The 17,193-nt window shown below is 50.3% G+C and overlaps 1 protein-coding gene across 1 annotated transcript in view; it reads left to right on the top strand.

The window, feature by feature from the left end:
- The first annotated feature begins 1,470 nt into the window (after positions 1 to 1,470).
- KCNJ5 (potassium inwardly rectifying channel subfamily J member 5) overlaps positions 1,471 to 17,193 on the top strand; it is a 29,208-nt gene continuing 13,485 nt past the window's right edge. The window contains exon 1 of the mRNA XM_060605225.3: positions 1,471 to 1,774. The gene's annotated coding sequence lies outside the window, so the exon portion shown is untranslated. The remainder of the gene's footprint in view (positions 1,775 to 17,193) is intronic.

The following is a 17,193-nucleotide window of genomic DNA, read 5'->3' as shown; positions in this document are numbered from 1 at the left end:
TCCTACTCAGTGAGGGTTAATTGCAGCCGCACTGAATGACCCTGCTACAGACAGAGAGGAGGGGGGCGTCCAGCATGTAAACCCCGGCAGGGACCCTCCGTGCTCTAACTCTGGGTAGTGGGACGTGTGCACGTTGGCTGCTGTATGCCACAACAGGAGCCCCCGGGGGGGTTGCCCTCATGGCTCCCAGTGCCATGTCGCTGTCACATTGCTGTGCTCTCACAGGAGAGGAATGACTTGGTGCACGCCCCCCCCCCCCCCCCCGCCCAGTCCCACTAACAACCGATTGTCTCCTTGTGATTTAATAAACCGGCTTTCCTGTTGTTGACAGTGTTCACTTGATACATATTCATTGAGCACTGGTGCTAGGTGCTGGGGACTCAGCAGAGAACAAGTCAGTCACAGTCATTGCCCCAGCAGAGCCTACAGTCTCATGGACACCGGTCTCACACCCTTGATCAAGTGTGCCTGCCGGCAGAGAGGAGACACGCTCAGGGCCTGGAGCAGGGGTGCCGAACCCCATAGGCTGGGCTGCCCTGAATGGACGGTCCTCAGAGAAGCCTGCCGGCGCCTCCCCAGACAGCAGGCCTCTCTGCAGGGGATGGCCCATCTGCAGTTGCCTTTCCTGCAGCTCCCACTAATTAAAGAATAAACGCATGCAATCAGTCCTCCAGGCAGGGAGGAACCCCAAAGGGCAGGCAGTGGCTCTACTCCGCCTAGGTGTGCATTCAGCTTGGGCTCTAAGTCGATGGGAGACTTCTCTGAGCGGAGGGAGCATTTCCCCTTTCCTGCTATCCCTACCCAGGCCCAGGTCACATGTCCCCGGAAAGGCCGGTTAGACGGTGAGCAGAGAGCCCTGGGATCAGAGCAGACCTGTTTCCTGTCTCTGGACGGGACCACTGCCCTCACTGCGCCCACAGGAGCGGGAGGGCGAGGAAGCAACAGCAGCGAGGTGACTGAGCAGCCCGTCCAGGGCTCTGATCCAAGATTTCTGCCCTTCTAGTTTCTTCCTTTCCTCTGCTCCACCGCACCCACTCAGCACGCGCGCGCTCACACACACGCACAGGCGCGCTCACACACAGGCACACGCGGCGCTCACACATGCACATGCAGGCGAGCTCACGCACATGCACACGCGGGAGGGTGCGCGCGCGCACACACACACACACACACACACACTTGCACAAGATCTCCATCCTTTGCTTCTCTGCACGGCCAGAAGCACCCCCAGTACCACCAGCCCGGACGCGGCAGGGAGGGGGCGCGAGGGAGGGGACAGCTGTCCGCCCCCTCTCCTCGGGTGCTCTCCGCACCTCCCAGATCCGATTCATTCAGAACCGCTGCGTCCCGGCCCGCCCGGGAACCCCGCCCCACCCTCCCGCCCCTCCCGCCTTTGCCCGGGGCCCTTTAAGTGGGTTATTACACGTTACACAGAGTCCTCCGTCCTGGGGCAGAAGGGGAGGAGAAGCGGGGGAGAGAAGCGGGCGGAGGTAGGAGAGGGGGGAGAGACGGAGGGGAGGGGGGAGCGCGCGCGAGAGAGCGAGAGCGTGAGCAGAGCCTCCGGCTGCCGGAGGAAGGGAGTGACTGAGGGGCTGGCGCGGGAAGGGACAGGATGGCTTAGCCTCTGGCCACAGGACCCCACGCCAGGGAGAAGCTCTAGGTGGACTCCGAGGCTGTGGTAATGGCTGGGGCTGGAGAGTCCCCGCGAGGGCCCTGAGCGCCCCTGCACCCAGAAGTTAGCATCAGTGGGACTTGGAAGCTCCCATCTCAACAAGTAAGTTGCCTTCTTTTCCTTCTGCATTTTTAACCCCCGCCACTGGTTCTGGAAGGCTGGATGGGTACCCTCAAGGTGCCCCTTGCCCTGGCAGTTAGCTTTTGCCAGGCATCTGCCACTTTGGGAGCCCATGGGGACTCAGTGGAGGGCTGAGGGCCGGTTTAAAGTTCAACCAGGAAATCCGAGCTCCCCAGAGCCGGCAGGTGCCCCGGGCATTGGGAGTTCAGTCTTCAGAGGGTTGTAAACATCTCAGTGCAGGTGCTGCAACAGGGTTACCTGGGGAGGGGGAGGGGGAGGGTCCCCAACCCCCCCCCCCCCCGCAGTGGAATGAGAAGCCAAGGCAGGGTGGGGGCATCATCTACCCGCCCCACCCCCACCCCCTCCCCGGGGTGAGGGTTCTGCCTTCATACCCGGGTGTAGAGGGCTGGGGGGAGGCGGCCAGCTCCCTCAGCCTTTGACTCTCAGCTGACTCTTGCTTTCTTTTAAGTCTGGCCACATTGGAAACGTGGCCTTGCTCTTTCTGCCCTCCTTGCCGCCTGGTCACTTCCTGGAAGCTGGCAGGGATGGCTCCTGGGACCAGGTCTGGCCCCCAAAGTTCCAGGGCCTACCCTAAACACCAGGTCGGGGAAGGCTAGCCCAGCACCTGTTCTGAGAGCCCTCTGGAACACCAGAAGATCAACAGGCACATGACTGTTTGCTCTGTGTCAGAATGGGCCAAGCGCTTTGCTCTCTTTTGATCCTTTTAACAGAACCAATATTCACATCTGCCTTCTCCGGCTGAGAAGCTGCAGCTACGTGGGGCTGTGTAACTCGCGGGAGGTACCCAGCTCACAAGTGAGATTCTCACCTGGGCCTCACTCCAAAATGTACCTTTTTCTCACCGCTAAGCTAACCACATCATAGGGCTTTCTGGTTCACAAAGCACTTTTCCCAGTGGGAGAGAAGCAGTGAAAAAAAAGCTAATATTTATGGAACCAAGTACTGAGCCAGACACATTCAGATGAGTTCTTCTGGATGCCTGTCCCGCGGGGTGGAGGTCATTCGCCGGTTTTACAGATGAGACCACAGCTTTAGAGTTCTGAGCGGGAATAATGGCAGAGCTATTACCTCCTAAACCCTTGTCCTCCGACTTCAAAGCCAGACTCTTTCCACTATTAAACAGTAACCCCGAAAGGTAAGCTGGCCTTCCCAATCCCAACCTTTTCCTCAAAGCTGGGTGTAAATCCTATCAGCTGGCTGATGAGGCTCAGGGGCGCCCTAGAATCTGGTGGAAGAACCAAGCAGGGTGTGGATGGTGTGGAAGTTAGGGGGAGGAGGCCTTCGTTTGGGCTCTGGCACAAAAAGCTTTGTCACCTTGCCTGGGATTTTAAACTATTGATCTGACCTTAGATGGCCTCACGCACTCAGGGTGCATGCTTCTTGGCCGTAATATTAAGGAATTGTCGTTTATTGAACGCTGACTACATGACATTGGGCATTTTGTGTATGCGATGGGGTTGTCTCTTCTTCCATCAGCTGTTTCTCCTACTCCCCCCTTCTCACCTCTTCCCATCCCCTGTACCATCCTGGACCCAGACAATCTGAAACGGAGTTCACAGAGTAGAGACTTACAGCCCGAGGCTAGAAAAAGACAACCTTCTTTTACCTTGGAAGGAGTATGTTGGGCCATTTGTTACGTGTTTATTACTTGTCAGGCTCTGCATATTAATTATGAGATTGATAATATGTTATTACAGCAGCCTAAATTATCAGAACAGCACCAGGGTCACCACCGAAGGGGGAAACATCACATAGAGAGTGTGTCTGCACATTCCACAGTCCTCCCTATCTCCCTGAGCCGTGTTCTAGATACACTATCTAGCTCTCTGGCTGAAAGGGGACCACTCACACAGACTTCTGTCCTCTCCAAAAGCCACTACAGTCTGCCAGTACTCCTCACAGGCAACATGTCTTATTGAAGTAGCACGCCTGCATTAGACATGGGATGAATGAACTAACTCCATCCAGCAAGCAGTGGGGACAGGATAAGCGATAAGCATGAGCAAAGAGAAGGGGCTGGTCCGAAAACTCTGCTGCCTTCTCTGGGGATGCAGGCAGATCTCAGCGGGATTCCCCAACAGGGGCACCCCTGAGTCTGCGGGCACATCCTGAGCAGAGCCCAGCTCTCCCACTGTGGAAACATCAGCATGGCTCTGTCACAGACATTCTCTCTGCCCCAGTGTCCCCGGCCAGCTGAGTGGCAGCATCCCTTTGGGGCTTCCTGCAAATGCCTGCCGGGGTTTCCTGTCCAGAAATTCAGGAGACTCCAACACTGCCGTAGTCCCCTGTGACGGAGTTAACCCCACAGCAGGGAAGAGACAACCAGATTGTCCATTCTCCACTTAGCATTTGCTCTGAAAGTGACCTAGTTCCCCATGCCTTCTGTGGGCAAAGCCGCAAATAGGTGTGCTAGGCGCTCACGTACTTGAAAATGGCATCTACTTCAGCTTCTTGTTTTTAAATCAGTTCAACAACCATTTATTTGATCACTTAGCATGTGCCAGGAACAATTAACCTTTGAGAGCCTTGGAACGTGGTCCTTCAGGCAGGGTTATGCCTTCCACGTCAGAGCATGAGAGCAAAAGCTTGCATTTTCTGGGCAATACTGATTGAGTATTTCGGCTGGGGGTGGGAGTACCCTGGGGAGAAAAGAGGAGTCCATTCGGTGGTTTGAAGGAGCCATGTTTAGATTCAAATTTTCACTGTGTCTGAGCTACAGGCAGGCCATTGAGAGCTGGCAGCGTTTCTAAGAGAGGGGCCATCATCAGATGTCTCCTGAGACAGCTGTCAGCCATGGAGGAATTTTTCTCTTTTTCCTAAAGAAAAGATAAGAAGCATGGGAGATCAAACACAAAGGAGTGTAGTGAGGCATTTGAAACAAACAAACAAACAAACAAACAAACAAAAACCACCTGAATGTATTTCTCTAAGAGACTTGTGGGTGGCTTTCTCTGGGATTATTTGGAAACGGAGGGAGGGGACGGCTCCCCCTTCCTGAGACCCTGGCTGCTGAGGAACAGGGCCATGTCCCTGCCAGTGCAGCAAGCTTATCTAGTTCCTCCTACCTTGACATTCTGATAAGTGAGCTATTCTAGTCAACAGAGCCCCGGATGGCAGCAAGCTTTGCCAACAACCGTGTTAACTTAAATGTCAGAGCCAAACCTTTAACACATGACCCTGGAGATCCTGGCTGGTGTGCAAATGTTAAGCTCCGTTATCATTCCAGGCCAGAGCACGCTGAGGGGCAAAGGTCAGGGATAACCCGACCAGTCGGTCAGGTGGCAACAGCGCTTCCGGGTCACCGAGGGTCAACCCACGTATGGCGGCCAGAGAGGCTGGTGGCCGGGGGTGGAGAAATAAATGGAGAAGGAGGGAAGGAGAGCCCACGAAGGGCTTTCAAACTCTCATTCTCTCCAAACTCTCATCCTCAAACTTGGTTGTTTGAGGCTGGGTGTGCTGTCCACCTCTTTGTCCTGTCCCACATCTCAGGCTTCTTACTGTAATATGAGGCAGGCCCTAATGCCATCTTCCTACATTATTTCTTACTGCTCATAACGAGCAGTGAGGAAGTAGGGCAGAGAAGTACCATCAGGGGGTTGAACCCGTGTCCTGTGTGTTTTGCCCTCCGAGTCTGTCCCTCCCAAGATCGTGCTGTTGAGCACTGGATGCCCAGAGTCTGGCCAGGAGGAGAGTGATAAGAGCAACAGAGACTAGGTCCTGCCTCCTTTCCAGGAAGCTGGCCATCCAGCAGCGATAACAGACCCCACAGGTGCCCAGGTTTATAAGAGCCCCTTACGAACCAAAGTTATGCCAGTCAGCTAACCTGGACTATCACAGAGCAACCCCACTGGACAGTAAGGTATGTAGGCCTTACAGTGACAGGATGCCTGAGTCACTTTGGAAAGTGTCCTTTATTGGACGAACTTAAATGTCACTCACGTATTCCTTTAAAAATGCATATGGAGGGGCCCCTGAGTATCTCAGTCGGTTAAGCGTCCCACTCTTGGTTTCGGCTCAGGTCATGATCTCGCGGTTTCGTGAGTTTGAGCCCCGTGTAGGGCTCTGTGCTGACAGTGTGGAGCCTGCTTGGGATTTTTTCTCTCTCTCTCTCTCTCCCTTTCTCTCTCTCTCTGCCCTTCCCCTGCCTGTCTCTGTTTCTCTCAAACTAAATAAATAAACTTGAAAATATAATAAAGATATAAAAATAAAAATGTGTATGGAGCTCCTACCACAGGCCAGACCCTGTGTAGAAACCTTCGCTACAAGGTTGGGTCATTGACACACCCTGCCTGCCCGACCTTGGAGTTCTCTCTGTTGACTACCCGAGGAAAGCAGACGTCCACAAATACCTCGCGGCATCAGAGCTAAGAGCCATCACAGTGAGGCAAAAGGGCCTAGGGAAGGCCAGGCAGAATCAGGAAAACTTTCCAAGGGGGCTCAAAAATTCAGTGAGGTGGAAGAGAGGAGGGAGCCTGAGGAAGGAGCCCAGTTCCAGAGGCCCTGAGACTGACCTAGAGGGGGGCAGGGTGGGGAGGGGCGGGGCTTGCACTTGCACTGGTCCTTCTTCTCATCCATTCAGATTCCCCCTGAATCTTTACCTTAAATGTTCACTCAACAAAACAACATTTCCCTCACAGCCAAGATCTCTCATGCTGCCCCTTTTTATAGCCACGCCTACTTCCCTCCGGTCCCACCTCTTCCTCACCCCCTAGCAGCCATTAACTTGCCCTCATTTCTAGTTTTTATCAGCTCAAGAATGTTATATAAATTTAGTCATACAGTATATAGCCTTTTGGTTTTTCTTTTTTAAAATATTTTTTAATGTTTATTTATTTTTGAGAGAGAAAGAGACAGAGAGCACTAGAGCATGAGAGGGGGAGGGGCAGAGAGAGAGGAGGACAGAGGATCTGAAGCAGGCTCTGCCCTGACAGCAGGGAGCCTGATTCTGGACTTGAACCCATGAACTGCGAGATCATGACCTGAGCCGAAGTCAGATGCTTGACCAACTGAGCCACCCAGGCGACCTTACCTTTTGGCTTTTCAATCAGTATAATTCTCTGGAGGTTGATCCAGGGATATGTGTGTGTGTGTGTGTGTGTGTGTGTGTGTGCATGAGTATATGGGCTGTGTCATATCTCAGTGTGGATGTGGAAGTCCTTCAAACATTCACCCCTCGAAGGATATCTGGGTTGTTTCCAGTTTGAGGCTATTATGAATAAAGCTGCTATAAATATTTGTATACAGGTTTTTGCATGAACATAAGTTTACATTTCTTTGGGATAAGTGCCCAGAAGTGCAATTGATGGTTCACATGGTAATTATATGTTTAGTTTTTCAAGAAACTGTCAAATTGTTTTCCATAGTGGCTGTACCATTTTACATTCCTATCCACAGTGTAGGAGTGATCCGTTTTCTCCACATCCTTGCCACTATGTGGTGGTGTCACTATTTTTTATTTTAGCCATCCTCATAGGTGTGCGATGATATCTCACTGTGGTTTTGCATTTCCCTAATGGCTAATGATATTGGCCATCTCTTCATGTGTTTGTTTGCTCCCCATATGTTCTCTTTAGGAAAATGTCCTTTCGTGTCTTAGACCCATTTTCTAATTAGATTGTTTGCTTTACTGTTGGATCTCGAGAGTCCTGTATGCATGCCAGGTACTAACCCTTGCCATATACATGGTTTGCAAACATTTTCTCCTACTCTGGAGCATGTCTTTTCATCTTAACAAGGTCTTTTTCAGCAAAACGTAAACTTTTTAATTCCGACAAGGTCCAATTTATAGGTGTTTCCTTTTATGGATGAGGTTTTCGGTGTCGAGTCGAAGAATTCTCTGCCTGCTGTAGATCTTGAAGGTTTCCGCAGGTTTTCTTTTGTTTCCTAAAAGTTGTACAGCTGTCTCGTTTATACTTTGTGCGTGATTCATTTTGAGTTACTTTCTGTATAAGGTCTGAGACTCAGTCACGTTCATCTTTCTGTCTGTGGCTATTGTTCTGATACCATTTGTTGTAAAGACAGTCTTTTCTCCATTGAATCCGGTTTGCGCTTTTGTCAAAAACCAGTGGGGTATATTTGTGAAGGTCTATTTCTGGGTTCCAGGTTCTGTTCTATTGATCTATGTGTCTGTCTCTCCTCCGGTTCCACTTAGACTTGATCACTTAGCTAGACAATAAGTTTTAAAATGCACTAGACTGATTTCTTCCACTTTATTCTTTTTCAAACTGTTTTACAAGAATAGTCTAGTTCCTTTACCTTTCCATAGAAATTTTAGCATAATCTTTCTACCTATGAAAAATCTGGTGGGATTTTGATAGGAATTGCATTAAGCCTGCACATCACTCTGGGGAGAATTGACATCTTTACTGTTATTGAGTCTTCCAGTCTATGAACACAGTATATTTCTTCCTCATTTAGATATTCCTTAATGTCTTTCATTGACACTTTTTTTTTTAAGTTTATTTGAGAGAGACAGAGAGAAGAGAGAGCGAGGGAGAGGCAGAGAGAGGGAGAGACAGAATCCCAAGCAGGCTCTGTGCTGTCAGCACAGAGCCCGACACAGGGCTCAAACTCAAGGAACTGTGAGATTGTGACTTGAGCTGAAACCAAGAGGAAGGCACTTAACCGACTGAGCCACCCAGGTGCCCCTCATTGGTATTTTGTAATCAACAAAATGTCTGATCTCCCATAAACCAACTGTGTGACCTTGTGCATATCACTTCTCAAACCTTCACTTTGCCTTCTGTAAAATGGGTATAGTAACACCTACCTTGACATGGCATGGAAAAACAAGACAGCAAAGGAGAAGCATCGGACAATAAGCACTTGATGACTTATTCGCCTTGATTGATCGTCTCTGTTCTTTCTTTTCTTCTTCTTGCCCGTATTCACTTTCACTGTGTTTTGTCTTTTCATCCTTTGTTTCTTAACCTACTTTCACTCTCAAGTCTTTTATTCTTAGGCTTTTATCTTTGTCATATTCTCGCTGACTTCTCCTGTCTATTCTCCCTTAGTATTTGTCATTCCTCGCATTTGGGGCATTCCCTGTGTTTTGTCCTTGGACTCTGAGAATGAGCCTAGAGCCAGTTAGCCTGGGTTTCAGTCCACGCAAACACTAGCTTTGGGGCAGTTGGCTTACCCTGCCTTGTGCCTCAGTTTCTTCATCTGTAAAATGGGGGAAACACTATCTATCTTATACCTGTTCTGAAATGATTACATGAGTTAACACATGTAAAGCATTTAGAGTCCAATGTGGGGTATGGTGAGCCCCCAGTAGGTTTCAGCTATAATTATTGGGATTTTACCTGTCATACTGTTTCTCTGGTCTTTTCTCCCCATTCACTTACCTGTCATCATCATCCCTTCTTTTTCCCTCATACATCAGTACGTTCATATTCACATGACTCTGCTTTCTCGTGGTTGTCTTCTCTGCACCTCTCCTGCCTCCTAGTCTCTAATCATCATTGATAAATTGGCACCAGCCCAGGAAATCTGTCCCTTGGGCTGTAGACAGGAAACAAGTGGTTTTTCATTTTGATTTAATTATTAATCTCCTTTATTATTTAATGCAGAATGCATACAGTGCAGGGTTACGATGAGGAGAATGTATTATAACCGTGCTGCTCGCTTTCAAAGGGACAGCAGGCTTAAAAAGGAAAAGTACTGGGTAGACAGATACAAATGTGGGGGAAATGGAAAATGAATTAATTTGATTTTCATGCCCTTTTATTCATGATTTTTCATACATCATCTGCAGGGGGCTGGGTGGGTGAATCTGCATTGTGGCCGGTAAGCCACGGCTAAGTATTAGGAAAAATAGACGGAAGGGCCCCTCGAGTGGCCCACAGCAGCCTGCCGAGAAAGGCAATGAGATATTCCATCTTAAGCAAATGAGGGCCAAACGAGTTGGGAACCTCAGTCACAGGCTTCCAGGCCTGCTCCATAGAGGCACTGCTTGATAATTAGGGACATATGAAATGTTCAATTGCTTGAAAAGTACTCACACCGTGATTAAGACTTTCAAGTCTATATTCCATACCTTGAAATAGGCCTAATTTTGCCCTTTTAAAAATTTCTGGGTGTATTTGGACTCAAATCTACTCAAGGAAACCTTCTCAGTACCATCAAAATGATCTTTTTGTCTCTGTATTTTCTCCAAAGAATTGAACTCCACCAGCAAGTGCCAGATCTGCCTGCTCCCGTTTCGGCCAAGAACTGTGTCTTCCAAAAAAACAAAACAAAACAAGACAAAACCTTGAGTGAAACACCCTTTAATCCTCCTCTCCTTGCTTTTTATCTTTATGGTGAAGTGTCAGTATTTTTGTTTCTTTAATGACAAGTAACAGGGGATTAGTCCACAGCACTTCTCATAGAGTACATGTTTCTCTCCAGATACCATAAAATAACGCACAAGTTTTTATTACTTCCTTAGAATGTCGGTGCCGAAGTCTCCAAAGATGCAGTTTGAAAGACAGCTAATTATCTTCCCTTGTCTGGGCTGCCCACGGCTCCGAAGGCCCCAGACTCAACCTTCTGGTGCCCCTTGTGGCATTGACTGGCCCCCTTCACCAGAAGTGCAGCCAGAAGTCAAAGCCACCTGTTAAGCCTTTGTTACATTTTTCAGTGTTTATATGACATAAAACTTCACACTCAGTGTTGCTGTGTCTACAGTGTCATCATCTTGGGAGGGAGTTAACCAGCAGTTGTGTGCCCTGTGTAAGCCACAACTATGCAACTAGCAAGTGAGATTAATATTATAGGATTCTCATGAGCCAATCCAAGAGTTCTGAGAGACCCCCAACAGAGATGCCAGTTACTATTATTATTCCATCCTGATGACATATACCAATAATACTGGTACTATTTCATAACTTCGTGCCTGCTCTTAGCCTGTAACAATTCAGGTTAGGGAACAAAGTATATTATACTATTATCTGGTAGTGTAGAATTTCCCTGAAACAATGGCAGCTATTTCATTACCATTATGATTCCCTTGGGTATTTCCATTTCTTACATTGGAAAGAGACCCCAGGTAGGGACCTATGCAGTAATGTGTAATTCAGAGCCAGATACGCAGCCAGGAAAGTCAGAATTATTATTCAGAACCAAGATCGCACTCTGTTTAGTGCTCTGGACTTGGATGGGCTTCACGTGGGAGAGCAGGAGAGCACCAGCTCTGCAATTTGGCCACGGTCAGTTCAAAACCGGGTTCTGCTGTTTAGGAGCCACGTGACCGTCGGCAACTTCTTTACCTTCTCTGACTCTCAGTCTCCTTGTTTGTCTAACAGACACAGTCCTTCGCTCTAAAATGTTGTTGGGATGGTTAAGTGAGCTGATTTACACAAGGCACCTATTCGGAGTAGCATACGCATGCACATTTCACTTCGACGGCTGTTCTGCGAAGAAAAACAAGAAGTCGGCGTCACCAGCTACAGGAAATAAATCGAGCACATGTTTTAAACGATAGCAGAATGAGTGGAAAGGGCAGAGGGAAGGTGGGGCGCAGACGGAATAGATGCTCTGAGTGGAAACGAGGCACAGCTGAGTTATTCTAGGAGCAGCCTCAGACCTTGACTTGGCTCTAGATAATAATCACACTCGTGCCGAGGGGCCAGATTCAAGGGCTCCCCTTCCTTGGAAGGGAGAGAGGCTGCCCCAGGATGGAGGCCTGGGATGCCTGGGCAGGGGGAGATGTGTGAGTCTGTGACCGCTCTCCAGGAAGGGGCAGCCTGAGCCAGGCCGATGCGATCGGGAGGTGTGTGTGGGGGGGGGCCCTGAGGCCTGAGGCCTCCTCACCTGCCTTCCACAGTGGCTCCCTCGCAGTGGCCTTGGCAGCCGAGCTATCAGGAACATGGTGTGCCGGGACATCCGCAGTGATGAAGTGTCCTGACACAGGCGGTTCCTCCCACCACATTGTCCCTGGCTCCGTGTTTCAATGAAAGCCCTTCACTCTGCTCCTTCTACATGCAGCCCCCACCCACCCACAAAGCCATGGGAGACCTCTGCACTCCAGAGAGAGGGGTGCCCAAGTTCACTTTGGCAATGGCAGATTTTGGCACAACCCCCTTTACTGGGCACTCTGCTTGGAGCAGAACCAACAGTAGGCGTTCCCCAAGCCCTTGCGGGCCCACGAGAGCGAGGAGCAGCCTGGGCCTAAGACCAGCACAGGTGGTAGAACCCTACCCGCGTCAGAGCCTTGCAGTCCCATTGTTCTAGGGTTCTGTCATCGCTGGTGATCAGCATCCATTACCTGGGAGCCAGAAACGAGCTCGGGAGCTGACCTGCCCCATGCTCCTGTCCTTACAGCCCCCCTCTGGAGAGGGAGCTCCCTCCACCTTCTCTGAGGCATTTATAGAAATTATAGAACTTTCTCCCTGCTGAGAACCGCGTCCACCGTGACTGAGACGGCAGGCTGCAATGCTTGTCCAAGATTCTACTCGTGACAGCATACTTGCAAAGGGTGCAATCGGAGAGGGAAAGGCAGCTAGACAGAAGATTCACTGTAGGAAGGCGGAGGGGTCGCGACAGTAGCCTGCACAATGGAGGAGACTGGGGAGGACAAGGCTGTCGGTGAGGAGACAGGGCTTGTTAGGACCATAGGAACCGGACCAGTGGGCAGGGAAGGACAACCCATTTACCCCTCTCCTTGCTGTGATGTGAGTCCCAGATGGGCCTTCTGGCTTCCCGTGTACTGAGGGCTGACAGGCCGTGTTCACAGAAGACCTGTTAGGGAGAATTTTCTGGTGCCACCACAACTCTTAACGCCATGCTCAGCATAACTCAAAGTACAATCCAACGCGCCCATGTGAGGAAAAAGCCTCTCTCCGACTCAGGAGCCCAGGAGTATAAATTGGCAGCTGACAGACTGAATCTGACTCACGGATCTATTTTCTTTGGTTAGCTTGCTGTTTCAAAAATCGTTGAATTCGTTGTCAACATTGAAAAAAAAAATCCCTGTTTAAAAGTCTTCATCTAAAAAAAAAAAGTCTTCATCTCTTGCTTTACTGGAAAAAGAAAGAGGAAGGTCTTACGGCACCAGCTCCACAATCTGGCATGGGAACAACCAGTAGCGGCTGAATAACAGTTGTTCCCGTTAGGATTGTGTGTGTGTCCTCACCTCACTCCCCACCGCTCCGTATTGTGCTCCCGAAACCCAGAGCAAGTTTTGGTTGCACTTATGTATTCATATAATTGCTTTTCCCAGGATAAAGAGAATTAAATCTTTTAAAATCCTTGTCTCTATCAAAAACATGAAAGTGAAGGCCTAAAGAGAGCTTCTATTCGAATGCAAAATGGCAGAAAGTATATTATCTGTACGTGGCCAGTGAGCGTGGAAAGAATTCAGCTGAGCACCTCCGCTCACTGAGCTCCATGGACCGCAGAGTCTGGCACCAGCCTCATGGGTTCTGGTTACCGCAGGCTGCACGCCCCACTCAGCTAAGAAATTCAGGAATGGCAAGGTATTCACCCCCACTCCTGGCAGAAATAGACACACCTTAGAGGCAGGAGACTTACTCTTAGAGGAATCGGTGACTGCTGGGAAGTTGTGTCTTCCCTGTATGGGGCCATGTTGTGCAAACCCTGACATTTCTGGGAGTGGAAGTGGCACTCGGTGATTATACCTGAACAGGTGTCAGCTGGGACACGCGGACCGCCCCCCCCAACCCGTCTCTTTGGAACAGTTAGGGACCTGTGGGGGCAAGTGTTGCCGTTGTTAGAAAAAGTCAAGGAGCAGCTGTAAGCCTGAGCAGGGGGCCTCTGAGGGCAAGTAGGAGGGTGGATGGAAGGTACAGTCCCCTCGGGGGGAAAAGGAAGGCGGCTCTGGGCAGCCTGGGGACGTGGGGCTGCCCAGCAGCAGATCCTGAAGTGGTTGCATGGCACAGACCAGGCGCGTGTCCGTCTGGCAGTCTCCTGGGCCAGATATTTCAGGGTCGGGTCCCCCCTGAGGCTCAGAGCCACTGAGAGCCTGGTCGAACCCCGAGGGCCGAGGACGAGTAACCTCAGAGGCAGCGGCAGCCGCTTTTAGAGGGTTTAGAATTAGACACACGCGGTCCAGCCGCTTAATAGCTCAGTTACGTTCAGCAAGTTACTAAATCATCTGTAAATTAAGGCAGGCTTAATAGATCTATTTGAATATTAAATGAGACAGTGTGTAAACATCACCTGGCACAGAGATGGCGCATGACAGGTGCTTAGCCCACCAGCGTCTCATGGCGAGCAGGCTCACTCCACCTCACTCGCCGGGTACCTTCCTCACCAAGTCGTTCCTGGCCCTTCCTCGCTCACCCTGGCCAAGCCAAATTAAGAACTGTCTCTTGGTCTGGCCATCACTCTCTGCTACCCTGACTGTTTGCCATGTGTTCCCCAGCAGGCCGTGACTCCTAGAAGGCAGAAAAGACACTAGTGGTCCTGGATCTTGGTTGCTGTTAGAATCCCCTGGGGTCAGGTTCTCTGGGGGCGGGACGTAGGCATCAGCCTGGAGTCCAGCTCCGGGCTGATTACAATGCGCACCTGCAGGGAAGTCTTGCAACTCCAAGAGGACCAGCAGGGGGTGCATGGGTGGCTCAGCTGGGGAAGCGACCACCCAAGAGCAAGGACTCTGGATACCCGCTTAGGTTAGGATCTCAGGGTTCCTGAGATCAAGCCCTGAGTCGGTCTCTGTGCTGACAGCATGGAGCTTTGCTTGGAATTCTCACTCTCTCTCACTCTCTCTGACCCTCGCTCACGTGCTCTCTCCCTCTCTCTCTCTCAAAATAAATAAACATTAAAAAAAAAGAGAGAGAGAGGGGCGCCTGGGTGGCTCAGTCAGTTAAGCGTCCAACTTCGGCTCAGGTCATGAGCTCACGGTTCATGAGTTCCAGCCCCACGTCGGGCACTGTGCTGACAGCTCAGAACCTGGAGCCTGCATTGGATTCTTTTCCCCTCTCTCTTTGTCCTTCCCCCGCTCACACTCTGTCTGTCTCTCTCCCTCTCAAAAATAAAATAAACATTGGGGCACCTGGGTGGCTTGGTTGGTTAAGCGTCCGACTTCAGCTCAGGTCACGATCTCACAGCTCGTGAGTTCCAGCCCCACGTCGGGCTCTGTGCTGACAGCTCAGAGCCTGGATCCTGTTTTAGATTCTGTGTCTCCCTCTCTCTCTGCCCCTCCCCTGTTCATGCTCTGTCTCTCTCTGTCTCAAAAATAAATAAACATTAAAAATATTTTAAAAAATTAAAAAAAAAACATTAAAAAAAGTTTTTTTAAAAAAAGAGAGGATCAGCAGCATTAACATGACTGGAAGCTCCTTGATAAAATGCAGACTCTGGGAACCCCAGACCAGCCGAATCAGAATCTGCATTTTAACAAGATCTCTGGGACTAGAAAGCACAAGAAAGATGGTAAAGTGCTCATCTACCTCCTCCTACCCCCAGGGCCCAGCACAGTTAAAGCCTGCAGTGACTGGTCAGTGGAGGTCTCACGGATTGGATGAATGACTGAATCTGCGCATTACAGTTTTCGATGGGCTTGTACGCCTACTCTCACACGTGCTATCACCCAGATCATTTTTGAACTTAGGTTCAAAAAATAAAACCACAACACACTAAATTAAAGAATAGGTTTCCATCTAAGTGAACAAGAACAAATAGCTGCAAAATGATTGCACTTTAAAATAAAATACCTGACGGGTTTTTAAAGATGTATTACTACTGTGCTCTTTTGCCATTAAACCACAGAATGCGCTGAAGTTTTTCTGTTTTTCTTGTTGTTTTTTTTTTTTTTTTTTAAGGATGGTAATTTTGAAAGCTGGGAGAGCGGGACTGGCCCCCTGGCAGCAGCCAGCCCATCAGTGTGGTTTGGACACAGGCTCTGGGGGTTTGGGGCCGCTGACCCCCTCCTTGGGGAAGCAGGGCTCAGACATGGATTTCTGGGCCAGCCCCACCCATCCAGGGGACAGGGCCGGTCTTGCTCTCCGCTGCCCCCCACCGAGCTTCTCCAGCTGCTTGTGCGTCAGTCAGGAAGGGCAGCACGGGGTGGCCCCGAGGGAGCTATAAAGGCAGAGGCCAGAACTGCAGTTTCCAACCTTTTGTCCTTTGGCAGCCTGCTGAGAAAAGAAGGGTCATGGAAAGCCCCCTGCGTCTCCTTCCAAGAGACCAGTAATGGGAGAGTGGCCGGGGTCATGCTGGACACGCCAGGGGACCCCGACCCCATGCTCCAGGCCCCCCCTCTAGGGATTCCCAGATTCCCGCCATGCTCGTGCTTGGGGCTCCCCTGTCCTGGTCACCTTCCCTCCCCCTCTTCATCCCGCTCTTGCCCCAGGAGGGCAGCTCATCGGGACCCAGGAAGAGAGGAGCAGAAGAGTGAGCCACCCATATCTGAGCCCCAGAACAGCCTCTGCCTCTACGTGCAAGGGCCACGGGTGAGAGAGTTCTTAGGAAGTTCTTCAGGCCCAGCCGCCTGGGGACCCCAGAGAGACCAGAGCGAGGTGAGAGCTCCTTTCCAAGCAGCAATGACTCATCCAGCACAACTACTGTGGGTTCTAGAGAGCTTCTCCACAGTTGCTGCTTGACTGGGCAAGTTATTCACACTCCCGCCCAGTGTCCCTCTTTGGAAAATAAAGACCATGCCTCCCTGTGGAGTGAAAGAAGCTGCTGGAAGCATGATGCTGACACCCAGTAGACACTAGGGGCTGTTGGCTCTTTCTTCTCCTGAATTGCTTGAAGCCCTCCTGCCCCACCCCCACAACTCTACCTTGGATGGAAAATAAGTGCTGGCCTCAACCTTCATCCAGTCTTCACAGCAGCCCTCCCTGGTTGGTCCCATCATCATCCCCATTTTGCAGAAAAAGTAACTGAGGCTCAGAGCAGTAACTTCCCCCAAAGTCCCTCAGCTCCAGGTCAGATCAGAAGCTGGGCAATCTGATGCCAGGGTCAGCTTTCCTAACTACTTATTACCTGGTTCCCCCTTCTAGTCTGTGTTAGTGGGTTTTTTTGGTTTTGTTTATTTTTGTTTTGTTTTGTTTTGTCTTATTTTTCTCTGCACAACAAACGACTGTAGACTAAATGGCTTAAAACAACAGCCAGTTTTAGGCTTAGGGTTCTTAAGTAAGAAGTCCAAGCATGACCTGACTGTGTTCTTCGCTCTGAGTCTAAGACTAAAATCCAGGTGTCAGCAAGCTACGCACTACTTTGGAACTCAAGCTCCTCTGGTTGTGGCAGAACTTAGTTCTTGATGGTTATTAGGACCGAGGTCCCTGTTTCTTTGCTGGCTGTCACGAGGGGCTGCTGTCAGCTCCCAGAGGTCACTGCTTTCATTGCCACTTGGCCCCCTCCATGTTCACAGCTGGCCAAGAGCCTCTCCCTCTCATCTAATTCCACCCATGCCTCTAAGCTTCTGCTTCAGA

The sequence above is a fragment of the Panthera onca genome, chromosome D1, assembly GCF_046562875.1.
Source record: "Panthera onca isolate mPanOnc1 chromosome D1, mPanOnc1 haplotype 2, whole genome shotgun sequence".
Taxonomy (NCBI): Eukaryota; Metazoa; Chordata; class Mammalia; order Carnivora; family Felidae; genus Panthera; species Panthera onca.
Note: the sequence above shows the minus strand (reverse complement) of the source record. Positions and strands in the feature narration are given on the sequence as shown.